At 46.4% G+C, this 23,026-nt stretch overlaps 1 protein-coding gene across 5 annotated transcripts in view; it reads left to right on the forward strand.

Moving 5' to 3' along the window:
• Ddr (discoidin domain-containing receptor 2) overlaps positions 1-23,026 on the forward strand; it is a 225,705-nt gene that overhangs the window by 35,088 nt on the left and 167,591 nt on the right. For 3 of the 5 annotated variants that reach the window (XM_076826815.1, XM_076826854.1, XM_076826843.1), the window contains exon 2: positions 20,541-20,589. The exons of 1 other annotated variant lie outside the window; for it this stretch is intronic. The gene's annotated coding sequence lies outside the window, so the exon portion shown is untranslated. Of the gene's footprint in view, positions 1-20,540; positions 20,594-23,026 lie in introns of all 5 variants that reach the window. One more of the 5 variants, XM_076826826.1, reaches the window with a different exon arrangement.

Here is a 23,026-nt window from a genome sequence, read left to right on the forward strand (position 1 = left end):
GGATCTAGGGTGACACCGAGAATTTTGACGGTACGTTGCATAGAAAGAGATGCAGAGCCTCAGGAAATAACAAAAGAAGACATATGTTGACGTAGAGCGGAAAAGCCCACCACTAATAAAGATGATTTAGCGAGATCTAACTGTAAACTGTGAGAGTCAGCCCAAATCGTGAGGCGTAGCTGGTCGGCAGCCATCTCTCGTTTAGCAGAATCAGCCCCGCCAATATCGAAATCCTTAACCAGCTGAGTGTCATCCGCGAGGGCATATCCCTTGCGTAAATACTAAATAGCAGTGGCCCAAGTACCGAGCCTTGAGGTACTCCACGTTTAACCGCGCGAATAGATGAGACCGTAGGCATGAACTGGTTAAGCATAACCTGCTGAGTGCGAGAAGAGAGATTCGATTCTAGGAAAGACAGGGCATTAGAGGACGAACCAGTATGTCGAAGTTTAGCAATCAGCAGGTCATGATCAATCGTATCAAATGCCTTAGAATAGTCTAAGGAGATGATGGCAGATAAACGTCTAGAATCGAAGCCACGCAATACGGTATCAGGCAAATGCAGCAAGGATGTAGTAGTGCTATGACCGTGTCGAAAACCAAACTGAAAGGCTGGAACAGCATTAGTGGAGGTGAAAAACCTCTGGAGCTGTGTGATGCAAAGTTTCTCAAGCACCTTTGATGAGAAGGGAGTAAGAGAGATAGGGCGAAGGGAATTAAGGGCGGTTGCATGAGGTGTTTTGGGAATAGGAACAACAAAGGAGTGCTTCAAGGCACTAGGAAATACACCAGCGTAAATAGCAGCATTGAAGATATGTAGGAGTGAGTCAAGACAGTAAGGAAAGCAATTAAGGACCATACCGCCGGAAATATCATCGGGATTAGAGGACGTAAGCTTAATGGTTTTAAAGACAGCAAATATCTTGTCGTTCGTCGTTGGCTGCGTTGTTGCTGTTGAAATTATTGCAGCGGGGGATGGTCTGCCGATACCCCGGCGCTGTTAGGGTCTGGGAGCGAGCAAGTCGAAAAGGGGCGAAAGAACGGGAACCGAAACGCTCGTACAGGGCTTGCTATTCGCGAGTTTATCCTGCTCGATTCCCAAGAGTGACACTGCAATCGATACGTACCGGCTGCAAACCGACGCTTTTTCGCTCGTTGCACACACTTTCACCCGGTTGCACGCTCTTCCCCTCGTTTTCGCGACAAACTGCAGCCACTCTCGTCGTAACGATCCACGAATCGCAGCGTCTCTTTCCCGTTGTTACCAAACACTGTCGCTCGTGTAGCGTTGCGTGCACGTGCTGGCCGAAGGCAAACGAAGGCAGGGGTTGCGCCGAAATTGCTGCCGCGTAAAAATTCGGTGAACCCGTGATGCCAATAAATATGTATACCCATTCGCGTGCAAGAACTTAGGAGCATAAAAATTTATTCGCGTTCACAGTAGTCGTATAGCGAGTGAGATTGGAGTGGAACAAAACGAGAGCCCCTTCTCGGTGCGAACATTCCGCGGGGAATGAAATTCTGCCGAAAATAGAAAGAGATCGCGGAGGGAAAGGAAAATTTTTCGAGAATCTGGAATAATAAGCTTGTTCAAATTGTACGCTCGTTCTAGGGGAATTGCACAATATTCGTAATAACGCGATATTAAACGAAAGGCGAAGCTGCTCCCTTTCGAGTGCCAGCGCGAGCTCGTGAGTACGAAGAGTGCATACCAGCGTAAAAGAAGTCACGTAATGGCATGGAATGGAAATACTCTGGATCCGTGTAGAAAGAGAAAGAAACCGAACATACAAGTAAATATGCTGTGAAAAGGAGAGGGGTAGCGTGAAAAGGAGGCTAAAAGCTGGGAATAATCGAGCGACGTTGACGGCGTGGCCTGTATCAGGAGCTTAACGAAGGTGCTTATCGTGATAAGTTCCAACTTCGTTCTTGCCAGCGCGGTATCACCTAATCCAGCAACATGTGGATTTTCGTTAGTAAACTCGGCCGTTGCTACTAGTTGCTGCTTCGTCGAGGCTTTCGGGTTTCTCCTCTCTTCCGTGCGTTTGCATTTAATTATGCTTTTCGGTGCTACATGTAAACTCTTCAGTGGTAGCTGGTAACAAAGTTTTCGTAGAAATTAAAGGAATGTCTCTGATTAGTTGGCTGATTCCGCAGGGCTCCACGAATCAATTCAGTAACGCAGGAATTAGTTACATAGTCTCAGCTGGCCATTAGGGAATCCCTGGCCATTAGCTGGCCATTAGAGACAAATAAATTCTAATTAAAGTTTCAAAGCGTGAAAGGAATCGTGAAGTAGTTCCCTCTGTACAGACGAATTCCACGGCAGACTTGGTTTCATAAAGAAATTCATGAGCGAGGTAATGCAAGGATACATGCTTGTGCTCGCAGTTAATCCGGCCACCCTATTGCACCGCTCGCTTCTAATATTCTACAGATAGGAGCTTAAAGGCCGTATTACCTTCGTGGAGAGGAAACGTGTTCTCGTGGTTCACTGTAAAACTTGGCGCACTTGATGGGAAAAGCTCTCGAAAAGATTGCCTTGGCATCGACGCTTCGAGCAGTTAGTGCGACTGCAATTTAATGACGACCATATTGCTTTCATTGTTCCTTACAGTGGCCGGTAGGAAAGGGCTGCGAATAACGGAGGCCATTCGTATCGTACTGCGTTCATCAAAATGCACATTACCCTTATTATCATGCACGCGTACCACGTTACAGAAATAATGGGACTATGGTTAGTGCTGGACGAGTTACTCCATATTCTTTATTTTCAAAAGTAACGACCATACACGCTTCAAATAGAATAATTTCGTGGAGCAAGGGATCACGTGTTAAATAATGGAAATTCAGCTTTGTGGACTAAAGGTGGACTATGACAGTTAAAGACCACCGATAACACAATGATTCCACAGACAATCAGGAAAACTTAGTAGACCACTAATCTAGGCAGGACTTAAGTAGACAGGTTTTCTCCCCTACTTGGAAGGATCAGTTGATTAGAATAATCCTCTGGGCGAATGAACGGGTTCTATCTTCGTTATAACAATCCAATCGACTCCTTACTCTCCACAATCAGAACTCAACGTTACAATTCATTTCGCCAACTTACGTGTACACTGCCATTCCTCCGGGCCTCAAATATTTGTGCAGAAATTATCGGATGATCAATCATGGAAGGTTTCTGTCAACAGGCTGCTCCAAATAACGGATTGTTTTAGACGCCACTCACGTAGATTGGTTGATTGTAAACAATCGTTTGTTGTTACATTTTCCATGATTTACGATTGATTCGAGCGTATTTGTATCCAGTTTCACTCCCCTAATCGCTACTCCCGTTGCTGTGCCTCCATTTACATCGCGTTATTTCAAGTCGCCGTCCCAAAACAATTCGCCATCGCTCGCGATTAATTATCGTCCGTCGAACCCGGCCCGAAATCGAAATAAACCCATTTATTCCCGTGCAACCGTGGCCGAGGACACGGGGCGGAACGGATTCGTCCCGTACGGACCGCGTAAACCGTTTCTCGTGTACTTTTGCTACAGTCGACTGTAACATTCATCGGGAACGCAGCGCTCTGCCGCGCAGTCATTAGAATAAAAGCTTTTTTCTGTTCGATTTACATAAATGCAACGCTCTCCGGGAAACAGTGAAGTTCCTGGGCACCGCCGTCGAGACCGCGTCTCACGGTTTCATCCGTCCGAATAAATAAATCATAACCGCCGCGTGGCGCGTAACCAGCGGCGCTATCGCTTTACGCGAGAAGGACTTTTCAGTGGACGTCTAAACTCTGGAGAGTAACAGAAAATCAAGGAGAATCGCGGCGGCACTCCGCGGGGATAAAACGGTCGCGGAGTTATCTCGCGTTATCGCCGTTTATTCCGCCATTTTGCCAGGGAGCACGGGACGTTCCGAAGGGTAACCGACTTGACAGACTGTTTCCAAACTTGTCTGCCGCTTCTTCGCCTTCCCGTGTCCCTTTCGTCCCGGTGGCTGGCTCGAAATTCACCGAAGGAACTCGGCCAACTGCGGCCAGAAAGAGAAAAGGGGCGACGAAACGTGGCGGCGAGAACGAGAGGGGAAGCCGCCAGTTTCCGGTTTCTTGGACACATCCCGTGCGGAAAGTTTTGATTTAGCAGACACGGCTGCTACGGATTCCGCAGTCTGACTGGAGTAACTTGATTTTCGGAATGGCTTGTCATCTCGGATAAGACTGGCCTATCCGTTCCCCTGAATACAATAACCCCACTGTTCCGCCGCCCGTGGTTCTTTATCCCCGTTCCTCCCTTTGTCCTGCCCAATGCCATTGTTTCGCGCCTACTCTTTCTCCCTCCTTGGCCCGAGCCGCTCCTTTTCTAGCCTCCGTCCCTTACCGGGGCCGAAACCTGCTCGGCGCAAAGCGTTCCCCGGCGCTTGGTGTCGAAATGGGCATATTACGCTCAACCATATTCAGAGACCGAGTCCATTGAATTCTCATTATGTACGTATCGTGTCTGGCTCGTCGGTTATTGGGTGAATTTCCTGCGATGAGCCGAATCACCTGAATGGGTCGCTATTCTGGGTAGCTCCTTGGTTCAACGAACATTTGGCCGTGGATAGTACCTACACGAAAAGCGTATTGCGGGTACCCAGTCATAGGTGTGGGTATCGTGCTTGATGGGCAACCTGAAAATTGATAAATCTTGTTTAGAAATTATTTCTAAAGTAGGTATATTATTCGCCATCCTCGTCACTTTTCGTCCGAGAAACTGACTTCTTTTTAGTCCCTGAAATGGGGGAAACGGGTCCCCTCTCCCGGCCCTCGAAACACTCGAACTATTAATTACATATTGTTTGTGGACGCCCAAAATTGTAGGCGGAGCGCGTCGTCGCCCACTAACATTCAGAGGGTCGTATGACAGGTTAATTAAATACTTTGTACACGGATTCGTGCGGCGGAATTTCATAGGGCCAAGGAAATTCTAATTAATGCTCGCATGCCAAGTGGAACAGTGTAGAAACGTTTGAATGCTTTTGCACACAGAGCTGTGTATGATGTGTTGTAGGCATCCCATTTGTTACTACCGTGGAAGGTCATCCTCGTAGAATTTACGTGTATCGCGGCGAGATGGGGAGAAGCCAAGAGATGGGGAAACGATAGGAAGCCGAAAGCTAAGGGAAATCACGGCAGTGTGCAATAGAAAGAGGGAGAGAGAGGGAGCGAGAGAGAGAGAGAGAGAGGGGAAGAAGGGTGTTGGGGGTGTGGTAAGCAGTGCGGGAGCAAGGGAGAAGCGTGTAGACGCAACAATGTTCTCCTTCCCTCGTACTTCAGTTAGCTTGCATTATAAGCTAGAAATTTAGTGCTACCCTGGGATCAACCACTCTCGAGAAGCGTACCACTTCCTCTAGGAACGACCCTAATAATGCCATTAGATACATCGCGAATCCCTAATCTGGGGTTAGAAACTTGCATAATTCTCGACCCGCCGCCCCGTAGCTTGAGTTCGCTACTTCAAACTTGCCTCGTCGAAACTCACGGCGGTATTCTAAAATTGCTGGAATATTACGTCGCTCTAATAAGGTTGACCCCGATCATCGTCGCGTTTGCGGATTCGTCACGACTCTACGAAATCCGTTGTTCCAAATGTGTATCGGCTAAGTAGGTGAGCGAGTAGATCCAGTTGCTGCAGTAACAAGCACAGCGCAGCCACGTCTATTTTTGCGCGTTAGATTATTTACATAATTTCGATCATCGCATCAATCTTTCATTATCCATTTCAAGCACCGACACCATCGTCCATGCCAAGCTGAGCTTATCGGTATCGGGCTATTTAGGCCGTATAATTAAAGATCGAGCGGCATCTTACCACCGACGCTGGTCAAAATAGCGGATAATGCTCTCCTCGGTGTCGTATCGATTATTTCGTAAGGCGAGTCTCTCGCCACGTGGACGTCCCCGTTTCGCTTTAAGAAGGACGTAACGATATCGGCAGCCCGGTAATGAAAGCTCCGCCCGTAGTAATTACTTTATCGATACGGTACGATACACCGCGATTTTTCTCAATTTCTTCGCTTATATCCCCGAGGTTCCGCGATCCTCCCCCGAGCAGCTTGGGGATTTATTTATAGAGTTGCTATTGTAGACATAAGTTTGTCAGCCGAGGAGAAAAAGAGGAAAGATGGGAAGGGGTGCGATCAGGACGGAAACTGAACGATGGGTTTTGTACGTATATATACAGATATAGAGGGGAGTAGTGTCCCTGTTACGCCCCGGAAAATCACAAGGGACGAACGACGCTTTCACGAACTTTGCCACGAGTTCTCTACTCTTGGCCGTCTTCCCTCTTTTTTCGCCGATTCTTTCTTTCCTATCATCTTCTTCGCTCCCTCCCCCCACACACCCCCCCCCCGTTTTTATTTGTATCGTTCTCTGTTTTCCTATTTTCCGCAGGTATCTGATGTCGGCCGTCGCGACTCGCTTGCCATTTAAATAACGGTGCACTGAAACTCATTATTTCGCGAGGGATGCTAGGGAAGGATGCCTCTCGTTGCTCATTTTTATCGAATATTTCGTGGCGCGTCACCTTTCCTGTCGCTCTGATTGCTCAGATGCCGTCCGAGCTTCATCTTTATAATACCGTTGAACCAGTACCATTGGCTTCATGATGCATTCCAGAATATTCAATTTCTCACCCCCCTGGTTCCACCGGAACCATGTTCTCTCTCATCTAAGTTCGCTCTTGCTTCGGGCATGAATAAGTGGACGCGATTCAAGAAACTTTCCCACCTAGCCCTGCCTGATTGAGATTCCTCATCGTACTAATTCGTCCTTATGGACGGTCTTCGGGGAACCGGTAATTACTGCGTCCACCGTCGAATACTTAGTAATCACATTAACACAAAGCCACCATCGCATTTAACGTAATGCTCCCTCGCGACGAGTATGAGATTTTCGAGTAATGAAAAGTCGTTTTCTCACGTGCAGGTAAATGCAAATGAAATTTCTTTCCATCAATATTCTCCCACCTAACGAATATTGTTCCTAAGAGAAAATTTAGATTTCTGATAAAAGATTTGCTCACATTCCTAGTATTAGTTAATCTTTACGCCGCGCGGCTGAAAATCGAAGTACCCTTTGCGATCGGTGGCCAACGTAACGGCGCAAAGAGGCGAGCGTGCGTGTCTGACCAAAACGACGGATCTACTGCAAAAAGTAAGATCGATCCAGCTGGAATATATGCACGTGCACCGACAGAAGGGCAGGCATGAATACGTTAAATGCTGGCTTTAGTCGTTACACTACGCGCCACAGAATTTACGAATTCACCTCTGGGTTATAACTGCCGGCTCTATGATAATGCATTTCGGTACGTTGCGCGTTGCAACTGTTTCCCCCTCGTACTTTCCTTTAACTAATCGCCAAATCTGCTAATCATCGTGCTACGCGAGTCAGCGTTTCAATAACTGTATGCATAATTATTACAAGAACATGCTTGCGTCTCGTGCTGTTCTAATTTTACAATATTGTTTAGCGTTCACTCTCCAGAAGCGCGACAGAAGCATACAATAATTTATCTCATCGAATTTCCTATAAATTGATTGAATGTCTGAAGAAAAATTTCGAACACAGGGTTCGTCAACAGTATTGTGCCTCTATTACGTCCACTATAAAGTTATCCAAAAACGCACGCAACTGTGTTGGGGGTTGAAATGTGAAAGGGGGGGGGGGCAAAGGCACACAGTATGCATCCAGTCTACCTAATAACTTATCAGATCAATTACAGTTATTACTTCATTCCGTCTCGACGCTTCGGAAGTTTCCGCGGAGCTGAGCTAGCTCGTTACCCCGGCAATTTTGCGGCTCGAGCGAAAACCGGCGGAGTGTGAAACGCGGCCGAAGTATCCGCGGAAAATAAATAGTATAAGGTAAATGGCGAAGACTTTTGGTTATTTTTCACCAGCCTGGTCGAAGTCGGATCGATCCAGCGGCCCTGCTTCTGCTTAATTCGATCGCCGCATAATTTTACACTCGGGCGTGATTAAACGTGGAGGGATGAAGTTTTCGTTAGACTGTCTGATGCGCGGAGAGTTAGAGAAACAGTTCCCCATTGGTTCACTCCGAACGCCGTGCACCTTTTTCCCTCTCGATGTTCGGCAGACTTGTTAATTCGAGGCTGGATATCGAGCTCCTTGAAGAGGAAGAATGAAAGATGTCTATAGTTGTCTACGCAATGTTTTATCCATTATCGTGGCCTCGACAGGGCCGAGAGTTCATTAATTGCGAATCGTGGATATTTAAATTGTACAACTGGCACCGAGCCACCTGTAATAAATTCAAGATTTCTTTCGCTTTTTATTGGCGTTCCCCTCTATATCACCGAACCCGATCGCAGCTGGGCGAGTTCGTTAATATAGAAGAACACGAGGGTGCTGGTGAATGAATTCGCCCTAACGACCAACCGGAGAGTGGCATTTGCTGGAAGCGATGGCAGCCGAATCAATGGGGTGCCATTCGAGCGGTTCATGAGACTTTTCTCACATTAGCGAAAAAGGGTACTTTGCGTAACAGAGCTTTCTTGATTCTTCTGAAACCTAACTGCCATTGTCCTTGCCACCTCCGACATTTCTTTCCTGGTTCCACGAATTCTCAAGTAAACCGTGGTATTTCGGAGCAAAACTTGCGCCCACCGTTAATCTCTTTAATGTTTTCCACTTATTTCTTGATCTTTGTAAATAGGGTATTTGCTAGTGATCCCCTAGGGAGTGATCGGAACAACATATGTTTATTTCCGGTTCTGCTCCAAGATGGCTGCGGATATACCGATCACTCCCTAGAGGATCAGTAGGTATTTGCGGGAGAGATGCCGCACTGTGAGAGACGCCGCACCTTCGGTATTTCAGGGTTATCTGTTATAAAATACAACACTGTCGATTTTATTTGCTTTAGGCTGTTCGTTTACGTTAGATTAATAAGCGAGAACGTGTTTCCATTATTACTTTTATAGAATTTGCTATTTTTTTAGGTAAGCCTACCACACTTTTCCTCAATAGTTATACGTCGAGTTTACTTTTGCTATCGTAGTAGTTAATAATTCATAGTTTTTTCGCGATATTACTTTTGTAATACGTTAAAGGAACTCTGTGGAATATTTCTGGGCCAGAATAGGTCATATTCGACATAGCACTTGGAAATACGAAAGTGCGGCGTCTCTTCCGGACATTTGGGATAGATACCGCACTTTTATGCGCACTGTATTGGAAGGTACCTAAGTCGACTAAACGATGCTTTTAATGTTAAAAATACAAAAAAGTGTCTCAAAATAGATACCATGATATCTCAAGGCAAATTATTTATTTTTTAATGGCAAATCTGATAATCCGAACATATTTGTGGGCTTTTTACTCTTTGCCACATTTTATTTTTATTTTATGTGTAATGAATGTAGAAGGAAGAAGACAAGACAATTAAGTTCAGAAAAGCAGAAATAATATCTGTACCTATTTATTTTTCCAATTTTATTGTATTTTATAACTGTATAAATTAAAAAGATGTTTCATTTTACTTTGCCTTTACTATTTTTTAAAATAACAAGTTAAAATTAACAAGTTTGAATGGAAAATAAAACGTTTTTTCGAAATGCGGCACCACTCCCGCGCGTGTGGCATCTCTCCTAAAAAATGGATGTTTTTAGTTTCAATTTTTTAAGGGTTACAAATATTAAAATTTTGTTTTTCTTTAATGCTAGTAGTAGAACAACATGTTCAACTAATAATATGTATCCTTGGAACAAATATTCATTGCAAAATTTAGACACGGTGACAATTTTGCGTAAGGTGCGGCAACTGTCCCACAATTACCCTATTTATATCTCTATATTTGCAACACAATCGTCATCGTTATACCTTCATTTGAAATAACTTATTTGCTTTATTAAAGTTACAAACTTCACGGTGGGTGCATAATTTTTCGACCTCGCGATTTTCTTCGCGTTGAACCTGCTCGGGAATAAATTAAGATTGCTCGCCCGTCGGAACAGCAGCCGCACCGCGCATTGTAGCACCTCTCCGGGAAGTTTATTAGATTCACGCTCGCAGTCGCGACGAAGCAATATACATGGATGTTTTATCGGTAACAGGCGCGTACACATGCCCGTCTTTTGAGCACAACCGGTGCTTGAATGGCGCTCTGAATTGTGCTATCCAAGTATTTATACGCGCACGGCAGACGGCGCGAGCTCAAAGCGCAGTCTGCGCGATCTCACGTAGACCCTAGACTCTTTCATTTGGTCCTCGGCAAGCCATTCGACTGAGAAGACGCTGTAATGAGTGCGCAAACCGAGCCACCCTTCCTGATGCCACCCCGCGGTATCCTCCTTTTTGCCGGTCGTCAAGCCGCCTCTACATTCATTTTCCCCATCCCTGATACCAGCCGCGTTCACGCATGCCGTGGAAGTTTCTTCGTTTACCGCCGCCTACAATGCAAACGAGTCGCCCTAAGACCGATTTACATTTCCATTAGCTGGCTGCCCCGTCTCGCGTCGATAAATCTGCTCACTTTCCCGTGGACACGTCGCTGAAACCGGGACCACCACTCACAGTCGCGTCCCTCTAAACCCGAATGCCTGATAGCCTGTGCTAATTTCATTAACGTTAGTTTACGACGCGTTTGACACGAAAATTTGTATGGAAATCGAGTTACTTTTGACTGCTCGGTTTATGGCTTCGTAGGCGGAGGCCACTTGGAGCGCTAACAGAAGAAATCTGTTGACAGACTGGACGGCTCAATCAGCTCGAGCGGTTGTTCTGTGAACAGAGGTACTCTGATCGTGGACCAGGCTTACCAGACCTGCGATTTAACCTCTTGCCTTCAGTTTCTGCGTTATCCTGTGCTCCTATTAGATTAGAGTTGACTTGCGAATCAAACATCCGGATTCGAACTTTGATCCAATATACTTACATGGTCAATATTTTTCCTCGTCTTGAATAACTTTGTTACTAGTATTGTTGAAAGTTTACCGCGGATGTTGGCGCTCCAATGCTTCTCAGCGCGAGAGCACTGGCTAAAGTCGATACTCCGTACCCGATACCGGCCAAGAAGCAAACAAGTGAACGATCGTATGGGTTTCTCAAAGCGTGTGCCGCTACCAGCGTACTTATTAAGACTTATTACGGCTCTCACGCGCAGAGCCAGCCAGCTACAGCCTCCTTTTCTGGACGAGGAAAGCTCCTTCGTGTTCCCTCGCAGCAGCCGTGCGCTTAATTGTTATAAATTGCCCCATCGGTTCGCGAAATGATTTACCGGCTCGCCTCGCATAAATTGCAACAAAGACTTTCGTTAAGAGAGTGATTTACGACTTCGCAACATCGTCCTTCCTCCCCCTCTGCTTTATGCTCAGCGAGCATCCTTTGCCACTCTCGGGGCCCCCCTCAGCTTTTCATAGAATTACTATTCAATTTCACTTCCCCGCGAACCGGAATATTTATTTCGTTAGAAGCCGCCCGATTTATTTCCTCCCGTTCGCGCGGCATCGTAAAGCGTGCCACTGACGAACGCGAGAATTCGATTAGGAGGACGAAGAATGTGATGCGTGGATAGAATGGAAAGTAGTTACTTTCTCGCTGACAATGGCACTCACCGACTTACAAACCACCGCGGACGGCTAATCGTTTTTCATTCTGCGACTTCGAAGAGATGGAATTCGTCGGCGATCAGAATAGAACACCCTGATGTGCCCTCGAATTCTAGTTCACCAATTCGACCCTTTTCCCGCTTCACTATCTTCAACGCAAAGCTGCCCTCGGGTCCGCCGATAGATTTGAATGAATCTCGGTTCAACCCTTCGGTCCTTTAAGAATTGTTACCGCAATGCCTCACGGTCACGTAGCAGAGTATAGGGCCGCGATCAAGTGAAGCAACGTCGAGGTTCGAGGTGAAGGATGGGGGAAGTCGTAGGGTAAACGGGATAGGCTCCGGCGGAGCTTAATCTCGAAAGATGTCTGGCATGATTCTCGAGATGGAGGTTTATTGCGTCGTAACGTACTGCTAGCCGGGACAGTAACCTAACCCAGCTCGAGAATTATACCCGACCGAAACACGAGATTTCGGAAGCTGTCTCTCGTTGGTTTTTATGCTCCTGCCGGGTATTCTCTCGTCTGGCGTGCCGCGAACGCACGATTTTTCGACCCGTGAACCCCTTATGCTGGCGAAAATTCTGCCAGGTAGAAAGAAAATATTAGGATTCCGCACGCACCAGTGAATTTGTGAAAATTGTCCTGGTTACACCTTTCTTCCCTACCACTGGACAATTAGTATTCTTCTTGGGGGAGCCGACTTTAATTATCATATTCCCATTGAAGCCGATTTCGGTTGAATTCCAGTAATTTGCCGGGGCACCGCGAGGAATATTCATTAAGCGAGGTACGAGGAAGCCGATAAAAATTCTGGAAATTTTGCGGGCTCTTACGTTCCTTGATTTTCCACCGGAAGCCCTTTATTTGATCTTAACGCATATCCTGCTCGTTAACATGCAGACGGGCAAAGAGAAACGAGTGAGTCACTCGCTCGCTGAGTCACCGTCCACTGACGGTGCACCGAAATTCCGGATGCGACAATTACGCCGCCCGATAATGAAAGGAGCTTGTGCCAAAAAGTGCATCGCCCGTATAATAGCCCACTTGCTGTTTGGTCTTGCGCCCGCTGTGTCTCTCCGCTTCCTTTTAAGAAACACGTACATGTCTACGTACGTACGTGCATGGCAGTTTGCAGGGTTAAAAGTGTGCACACGCAACCATTTCTCCAAAGGTATTGTCACGTTTGCCGCTTAAAATAAATGGTCTTCTTGCGCCTTCGATAGCTACTGAATTATTGTAACCACAGGGCATACTGAAATTAGAGTTTCAATGAAATTACATCGGCTGCCTGAACGTACATTCACGTCGAAATCTGAGGTGGTCTCACGGCGACGGATGTCGGAGAGAAATTTTTGGAAACTTGCAGTAATTAAGATGATGGATCCAATTAAAGCGGACGAGGTCCTCTGCGTGGGCTAAGTACATCGAGAACCCACTAAAAGTGAGTATTCTCATCAGGTATTCTGATTGGAATATCTAATCCTGAGTCTATGAGGTCCCCGGAGTTGAGACTGCCAATTTAAGCTTCCGCCAGTGTGCTTCGTGCATGACTGACACCGATGCCTTTGACGGAATGGTGTAGCTCGCGGTGCACCGAGTTCAAACTTAAACGTAACTTCACATTTTCGTTCTTGTGCGCCGATCGATTGCGAAGGGGACATTCGACACGAATCCTGCTGCCTTGTCGTACTTTTGTGACACGTCCTCTCGTGGATAGTGAGGCGCTGGCGATGTACGCACAGTGAGCCGCATTAATATTCGGACACAGTGGTACTTGTAAATATATTGTTGTGAATCTGTAGTAATTCTGGAAATAAGGGATTCGTTGTTTTTTATGATTTAGTACACTTATTCTAGTTGCTAATAATGTAAGATTTCTTTATTTAATTTATACAGTATTTTTATTAATCAAAGGTAAACGAAATAATGCCTAATTCTGACGTCGCAAAAATATTCGGACACTTATTGGCTTTACTCTTAGCTCTTCATTGGCTTTACGCCATACCAGTTTTCGGCCATCGGACCCAAAAATATTGAATTTACTCTCATCCGCAAAAATTACAGTTTTCCACCACGTTTCTTCTTTAGAAATGTATTATTTGGCGAAGAGTAATCTTTTCTTTCGATTCGCATCGTTAATGTATGGCTTCTTTCGGGGAACTCTACCGTTGTATCCACTTTCATTGAGCATTCGACGAACTGTGTCAGAATAAACTTTCTTTCCAGTCTCTTCAAACAATTCTGCCGCCAACCTTGGTGCACTTAATTTAGGATCTTTATTCACTTTTCTAATAATTTTACGTTTGTCACGAATATCGAGTTACTTTGGACGACCTGTTTGAGCAACAGATTCAATCCTATCCTCACGATTATATCTCCGTATAATGTCTGCTACAGTACTCTTACTCAAATTTATTAATGTACCGATTTTCCGATACGATTTTCCTTTTTCGCGATTATAAATAACGAGTTGGCGTGTATCGAACGACGTATTTTTACCTTTACGTACCATTTTCACAAAAAATACGTGCGGTATGAATGAATGTTGAAACGAAACTAAGTCTACAAGGTAGTGCTTACATCTTGTATTTACAAACATTGCCACCGTGCAACCTAACTGGCTTAACAGGACGACCAAACTGCAAAGAATTAGGTGATGTCCGAATATTTTTGCGACATTAAAATTATGCATTATGTCGTTTACCATCGATTAACAAGATGGCGTATAAATTAAACAAAAAAATCTTACGTTATTAGCAACTAGAATAAGTCTACTAAATCATAAAAAAACAACGAATCCCTTACTTCGAAAATTACTACAGATACACGACAATATATTTCTAAGTACCACTGTGTCCGAATATTAATGCGGCTCACTGTAGATACATATCCACGCCGGTGGCCTCTGTGACTGCGCCGAGATGCAACGAACGATAGAGGAGTAATTACAAAAAGTTACTCTCCGCTGGCTGTGCGCACCCTCGACAGTATAGACGCCTGGCGCGGTCGAGTGTTATCGTGAGTAGTAGATACGGCATGTGGAGAGGGAGAGTGACTCAACGGTTTGCACCGCTGCATGTTGTTACGTGTCCCGGGCACGTTCTGCAGTATTGTGCAATCTAGGATGACATATTACTCGGGAGCGCGAAAAAAAGCGTGCTTTACCTTTGTACGACTTGAAGAGGTGCCAGGGCGTTTTTTTTTTGCCCCCGAGAAAAGCGGAGAGTAACTATGGCGGATCGTTGGCTGGTACTTTGTTTAATCTTCGGACTTGATTGATGCGTTTACTTTTTAGGTTGACACGAGGGGCTGTGTACAGGGGGAGTTCATCAACTGGAGCTCGTCATTTAGCGTTAATATTGCGAAAGGTAGTGGAGTGGTTAATCGAAAAATTTGTAATTAATATGTTTGGCACTTATGGCTCGTGGAGGGGGACGATAAATAATTCGAGGGGATTTTTGGTGGCTTTATTTGTTAGAATAAATGTTCATCAGGATGATAGATTATTCAGACATTATTTAAATTAAGAAATCCCGCGAAGTCACTCCGAAATTGTACCATTCGATTAATCTAAATAACGATACGGCATCTGCCAGAGATTGCGTCTGCCTCGTGCAGGATGAATACTCTGACCTGGCGGCCTGTCAGGTTTAGCACACAATCAAGCATTATCAGCCACGGTCAGACAGTAATTAATGGCTCGGCCTGGTCAAACAGTAATCAATAATCAATGGTCACTCATAATCAGGCCAATGGTACGGAGCCACATCACTTAGATCGGATCTGAACGCTATACCGAATTCAAAGGTAAACACCGCCATTTAACGGCCACCATGTAGCACGCTTTGTTCGGCGAATTCAAAATACGTTTGCAATATGCATTTATGGATGAGTCGCGCGGCTACTGATGGTGCGAAGATCTTGTCGCATTATTCGTTCATCGATGCACGAGCACGATGAATCGATCATTCGAAAATTACACAGGAAACATGTTTAATGGACACAACTCGTCCTATTCACTTGACAAACATGTCATTTTCTAATATCACGGGAACAATAGAAAATACCAACGAGGCTCCTCCGCAGCGAGGTTAGTAGCAATTAAAGTTACCCTTGGACCCCTAACCCCTGCCCTCCGGTGACATGGAACCTTCCCTGCCGATAGCAGTAGCTTCGAACCGAAGCTTGCCTTTTCGTTCACGAATACATACTGTTGTTTGCAGAAAAGAAGGCGCCTGGACGCTAAGCGGGGTAGGGGTGCTACTTTGCTCGCATTGGCCGATGCGACAACGTCGACCAATACAAAGTAAGCGAACGGGACACAGGCGGTGGGAGCCAATGCGAGCAAAGTAGCCCCCTTGCCCCGCTTGACGTCCGGGCGCCTTCTTTTCAGCAAACGACAGTAGAGCGGCGACGCTGCTGCAGCGATGTTGACCGCGCAGAGCCTATTACTCGGCGAAAACTTACTTTTCCCGGGGAAATTACTTTCACGAAGTATCTCATTTCGTCGGCGATGGGACAGAAAGGAGCTCCTTCCCATTTTCGAGTTACCGTCGAAGGAGCGTGGGCACCAACAGTACCGGTCTCGTCCATCGGAGCACGCAGTCTCCGCTCGCGCGCGTGCGCAACCCACTGCACTTCGGGGTGGATTAGGGTTGACGGTCGTAGATCAAGGCTCGATGGCCTTTGAATTGAATGGGGACGCCTGCTCCTATGTCTCTTCGAGGAATGTACGGTGTTCAACAGGGATTAGAAAATTGGTTTTCGTTGGGGCAACGGCGATAAATGTTGTTCCAAGTTCGTTCTTTTTAGTGGAAAGAAGGGTCTAAGCACCCTAAATATTTTCGTTATTTCTAACGAGGAAACGCCACTTTGTCGTTGAAGTTGAAATGGTAGGCGACAACGACGTTTAATATTGAGGAAATGCTCATGGAAATTTACTCGGAATAAGCAAAACAGAGTGTTCGCCGCGAGCTAAGCCAGAATCTGGGTTGGGGGACCCTAATCAGGATACATTGAATTATACCGTTATCGTGGCGTCGCATAATGTTGCATAATGTAAAGCGTTCGATCAATTATGCGACGATATTTGTGCTTAATTATGCAGGTAAGCCAGGTATTCGCGCCGATATCGACAATCACTTTTCGGCTTCGATGTCCACACGGATTACAGATTCCTAATCCTTCATCCCGATCACACGTTTGTCGGACTTGGACGATCCATTAATGATATTTAAGAGGTCTTTCCACTGTCACGCCCTGATAAAGTACCGCTGTTTAGCACCTTTTTTGTCACAAGTAGAACGGGTTTACTAAATTGAAGTTTTTTCTATTCATTAATAAGTGCTTTGGGAATAAAACAATTTTTTTGGGAATAAAATTATTTTTGTCATACTTCTTGAATGCCTGCCTGCCCCAAAATAAGAGGGTGCAATATGCGCTGTGAAAAAAGAGACGCCTCGAGTGCGTGGTCGATTTTAGAGGAACCGTGTGTCTGAAACAAAATCTAATCCGTATGATTGTCGCTATATCCCGAACTAAGTAGAATCACACATTTTCGTTGTTTTTCCTCATCTTTTACGTGGCAGAATGATTAAAAAATTTAACTAATTTCGATAGTTCAACTTTGGACGTTCGCCATTTCGTTAATTCTTCATCAATCTAATTAATCTTAGTCCTTGCCATAGCGACAGTCATACGGATTAGAAATCTATTTGTTTTTTTTCTTTCAGACACACGGTTCCTCTAAAATCGACCACGCAGTCGAGGCGTCTTTTATTTTACCGCGCATATCAAATCCACTTATTTTGGCGCAAGCAAGCGTTAAAAAAATATGAAAAAAATAATTTTGTATTCTCAAAGCACGTATTAATAAACAGCAAGAACTTCGATTTAGTAAACACATTCTTTTTGAGACAAAAAAGGTTCCAAACAGCGGTACTCTCTCGGGTCGTCGCAGAGCCCTTAACGGCGACCTTCGTCCTGGAACGATTTCATTTATCGTTTATAGCTGGCGAGGGAAACGCTGTTTAGACACATCACGTTTTATATATCGTGTACACAATCGTCTCTACCCCTTCCCGCTATATCGTTATCAGTCCTAGGCCGTCTCTCATTTGCGCTGGAACTCGCGGCGCCAATTATCGCGCATAATACTTTGCCGCTTCGCTAAAAATTAGATTTCCAGCGGAAATAATTTCAGCCTCCGCTCGGGCTGGTAATTCAACTTGACGAGCGTCAGCGGAACCTGATACCTACGGCGGAGAGGGATCACGCTTTAATTCTTAAATTTCCTTGTTAATCCCCTTACCCGCGGGGCGAAGGGGGCGCACCGTCGATCGATCGAATCGGATTCGATTCCACGTTGCCCCGGGGCCGTGCTTCCGCTATCGGCGGGCGAAAAGGGTGAGCGGGAAGGAGGGGAAAAAGGGATCGGAAGGGAGTGTAAATGAGGAGATCCGGGAGTGGCGGTTAACGAGAAGATAACAGGAACACGCGTGCCCCGGGATCAGGATGCAGGAGGCAAAAAACGGCTGCTCCAGCTCCCGGCACGCGACTACTTGTGCTTCACCCCCTTGCTTCTTCGTGCTCTATCGACACTCGAACCTCCCTCTGGCCGTCCATCACTTGGTGTCTTAAACCGGGAGACAGTGAGCGTGTCAGCGTCTAGTGTTGAAGAGCTCGTGTCTGTTCTCTGTTGTTGTTCCGCTTTTTACTCGTCCATGTTTATCTACCTGCCTCTCTCTTTCTCTGTCTCTGCCCCTCTTGTTTTCGGCAGCAATGTCCTGCCTCGCAGACAACGTTTCGTCTCGTGCCTTTATGAGTCGTCGTGAAGGCAAATGACCTCGTCGTCACTCTCTCCGGCCGCTCGGGCTGAAACAGAAACGAAGGGGGTAGCGGCGGGGGAAGGGCGGAGGAGAGACGCGCGAAAGAGGAAACGCCAGCCAACGGAGGAAATAAAGCATTTCGCGAGGGGTGGCGGGAGGGTGCGCGCGGGGGCATAATTTTCGTTTCTTCCGCGGCCGTATTTCGCGGAGACAATGCGCCCCTGGGAACCGCAATCCAGGGTGCAACCGACCCAGAAAACACGCTTGGGATTACTGTACCGCGATAGCTCGCTTTCTGCCTGCCTATTTGTCTTTGCGCCTCCACGTCCACGCTTCCGTCTCTGCCTGTGCCCGCGCCGAAGGGGTCGAAACGCTGGCCGCGGAACAAAAGTGGACACGGGATGGTCTTCTTTTTCGGGAGGATATGAGCTGGGCGGCCGACAGACGCTATTGCAGGCGCAAGATGACGGGGAAGCTTTGGAATTTAAATCTCCTCACGCGCAATCTTCAATTACTCCCAAGTTATACAGAGCGAGTCGTGTATAAGTAAATCCAAAGCGTGGCGTATAGTCTTTTGAACGTATTGCTTGAGCACAGCTCAGTACGACTTGGCGAACGGTGTCTGTCTATTATCCATAGTCCACTATATAATCGAACGTTTAGCGTTCAGTGCTTACCCCTGTTCGCGCAGTGTAACAGTAGACAAATCTAAACAAACTTGAGGTCCCGTGGAAAAGGAATCTTCGAAAATGTCCCGACGAGAAGGGAGTTTAATTGGAGTAATAGTAAATCGAAGATTCCGTCGATTAAGCGGCTACCATCCACGGAAGTGTAACAGGAGAGGGTAAAGTCAACTTTCGTGGTAGAAAGCTCTCTAGTCCCTAACCGACATTCACATATCGATCCTCTATGGAATCCCTTTGGCTGAGATTGCAACGATCTTCACTTGAATGCTGGAACCGAACAGCGGAAGATGGGAAACTTTAGGAGCCCAGTGGGGCCCGCGGTTCTGAGTCAGAGGAGTTTCTTGTTAAAGTAACACTGGAAAACTTTTTCTATTATTAAATTTGCAACGCGGGTCGATATCTGTGCGATTCTCTTAACTCCTCTTCCAAGCGAAACCCATGGCGAATCGTGCCGTTTCGCGAATCAGACGAGACTCTCCTGATGAATCCTCTTCCCTTGGAAGATCCAAGAACCTTGGGGGATTAATTCTTTCTTTCCAGGATCAGTTATTTCACTCGAGGTCGCGCGGTTGATTATGCAACTCGTGGCGTAATGTAACGCGACATTATCGAATAAATTCGTTATTAAATTGAATAACTTGGGCGAACTGCAGACGGCAAGGACAGACAGACGTAGGAGACTTCAGCTTCGCGAAGTTTCTCGATGAATCCACCGAGAATAGTTTGTCGTCGTCTTCGTCAAATTTCCAGCCTGCCACTGTGCAGTCTGCCTCTATTCCCGTATTAAATCAGACATACCTTTGCACGTGTTACGCGCTTTCTGCCCCCTCCATCCCCCAGGTGTCTACGAGTTCCTAAAACGAAATATTATACGATGCGCGAAAACAGCCGGATATGCACGGCAGGCCTGTGTTTTATTGCCCGGTACGGTTGGATAAATATGCGGACGCCTCTGCCACGACCTCCTACTCGGCCGTAAAAATGATAAAGAAGGGTATCGGCTGCTCGGCCACCCTGCAGCCTAAGAATACATATGGAAACGCCCTGCCGCGAACGCAGGACCCTCTTCTCTCTGGAATCAATGCCGAATCCTTTCCCTCTGTCACGAGCATTTTCCAACGTCTTATCGCATCGTTTCTGCCGCAAACTGCCCCTCGCTCCTCGTTCCCGCGAGTAATGTTACAAACGACTGGTTGACCTTTACGTTTCTTGTCCGGGAAGAACGGGACGAGCCTCGTCACTGTTATATATGAAGATTAAAAGCAGAATTGCTGAGATAGTATCGGTCCCCCTTTCTCCATCTCGCCCCTCGCACGAGTCGCCTTAATAGGGTGGGAGTTTGAATTTTTCACAATTAAAGTTGAACGCTATGGTATTCACAAAAACTGACTTGTTCTTCTCTGTCTTCCCTTTCAGAGTTTGCAGACACCATTAAAGATGCAGTGAGACGACCTCGCAGCAATCAGTGAGTACTCTTTTCTTACGAATCGTATATCTTCACCAGGATCCTTCAAACACATCGGCTCAAATTCGTGTTGTGCAAGAAACCACGCAACGACGTCGAGCATTACGTAATATCGTTTGTTCGACTTAAAAATCTCCAAGTGGAATCAATGGTTCGAGGCTTACAGGTACAATAATGTACAGAAGTCCTCGGTGCTTCCTTGCCACGGACCGCGACGATTTCTCGAGGAATATTCCTTGAGCGGCTGCCGATCCCGGCGACTTGCGCGGACGTCTCTCATGAATTTCATAAAGTTTCGTCCGTCCTGTACATTCGAAGTTTCACGAGGCCCGTGAAAATTGGCGGCCGTTCGACGCCCGCCCCAAAGCGTTCCGGTCCAAATCGAAATCTAAGCCGCGGCATCAATATACGGTGGCTCGTACTATAAATCCCGGTCGCTTTTCTCGTCGGAAAATGGGGTTACGAGATGCGGCTGCCGCTGCGACCGGCCAATCCAATCAACTTACCTAAGAGACTTATGACAGGAATTTCATAAAACGAGGAGAAAGGGCTCCCCTCCAGGCAACGACGAACGGCCACGATAATTCAGACGATTCCCTTCGCCGACCCCCCCCCCCCCTCCCACCCCCAGCCCGATTCTTTGTTCTCCTCCACCTTTAAACTATATTCTTAATCGAATTTCAAAGGTTTTATCCGCGCTTGGGAGTGCATTATCCAGCGGCCAATAGTACTAAATTCGATTCCGCCGCGTTTCGTGGACCGAGCGGGAGAGGAGCTTCTTCACTTCGGTCTTATCAATCTAATTTCAACACGGCAGGACTGTAAACGTCCCGCCAGTCACTCCACGCCCGCTGTCTCCACCTTCCCTGCCGTGTAAAATTCATTCTCCCTTTATAACAATAATGACCCTGCCGCCCTCTGCCTTGCTCGCTGAATCATTCATGCCGTCGAGGGGGTCAAGTCTGTGGAGTGTTCGTCAGCCGCCGTGCGATTACCGTGCATTAGTCGAGACAACTTCGCGTCCCTGAAGAGGACAGAAGTGGCCTTCCAGGGAACGAGGAAGCATCGGGATACCGTACCTCCACGGAACCGTATTTCATTGTCGTTCATCCACTTTCTTTCCCCAGTCGCCCGGTAACAGAATCCCGCTCTTAAGCAACTGATTGCCCTGCCGTCCTCGAGCTTGATATTGCACCCACTTATTAAGATTGCTTGATTTTCGGCGCATTTAGAGCATGAAAGTATGTAACCTCGTTTCCGTTCAATATTCAGAAAATAAGACCATAGCTTTTCTCCGAGGAAACATAGATCTAATTGTTACGGAGAGATTTTGCATATTTTAATCAGATCTGTCTTCCTCTGATCATACATTTCCGTCAAATCCTCTATCCTAGTTTCTAAAATTACTTTCACGTAACCTAGAAGATCCGCAGACCGAACGAATTGAGAAAGGATCGAAACTCGCGTTCCACCGAAGCGGATGGGTTCCAAATACAGCGAAAGTAATAATAGAAGGAAGTGCTTGCCCGAATGGAGTTAGTGAAACGAGAATACCAAGCTGCACTGTGTCCCATACGAGGAGGTAGAGAATACAAGCCGATTAAATGCTTCACTTTCTTCCACCCTCTGTTCCTTCTCTGTAGTTTCCCGTTCGGTTTCCACGTCCTTCTGGAGGGCTAGCCCGTTGTCCCGATATACAGGAAAGCTCGTGAAAGCAAGAGCATGGATAAGTCCATTGCAAATGCGTAAGCGAATTACGAAAGTCCTTTGCCGTGTAGAAAGATTCCTTTGAGAGTGGTTCCATCGATGCTCCCCCGAATCGAAGGGCTAATTCACGATTCGTCGAGCTAATGGAAATGTCCTAATTCGCTAGGTCACTATTTGTTAATAGATTGTTATCCCTCTGTTCGCCATCCGTTGTTTCGCGTGTAGATAGAATGTTCAAAGGCGTGCTTACTCGCCGATTCGAGGAATCATCCCCGTCACAGTCGCCGAAATATTTAACCCAGGTTCCTATTCAACCAAATAAATAATTAATTTTCTTTCTCATCGACATTTCGGATCGACATTCCAGGCAACCACAATCCTGTCCCGTTGACTTCTCAAGCTTCCAACCCCGTGGAATTACCCCTCAGACAGTATCTTCTTTCTATTGAAACCGCGTGCCGCGAAGTTGCCAGGGTTTCTTACAGCAGCACTGATACGCAATCTTGACCGTATAAATCGTTCGTATTCGTTCTTCCCGTTTTGTTCGGGAACGTGGGGCGTGGTTGAGCGCGGAGCTGAGGAAATACGGTCGAACGGTGTACTGCATGGAAACGTTCCCTCTTACGCGGGGGAAGCGGAATCGAAACGAGCTAGAACCATCCACGGAATCACTGCGATACGCAGAGGTGGTTTGCTCGCTCGCGGGAACGGCTCATTGTTGCAATGAGAA

This window comes from Andrena cerasifolii, chromosome 1, assembly GCF_050908995.1.
Source record: "Andrena cerasifolii isolate SP2316 chromosome 1, iyAndCera1_principal, whole genome shotgun sequence".
NCBI lineage: Eukaryota > Metazoa > Arthropoda > Insecta > Hymenoptera > Andrenidae > Andrena > Andrena cerasifolii.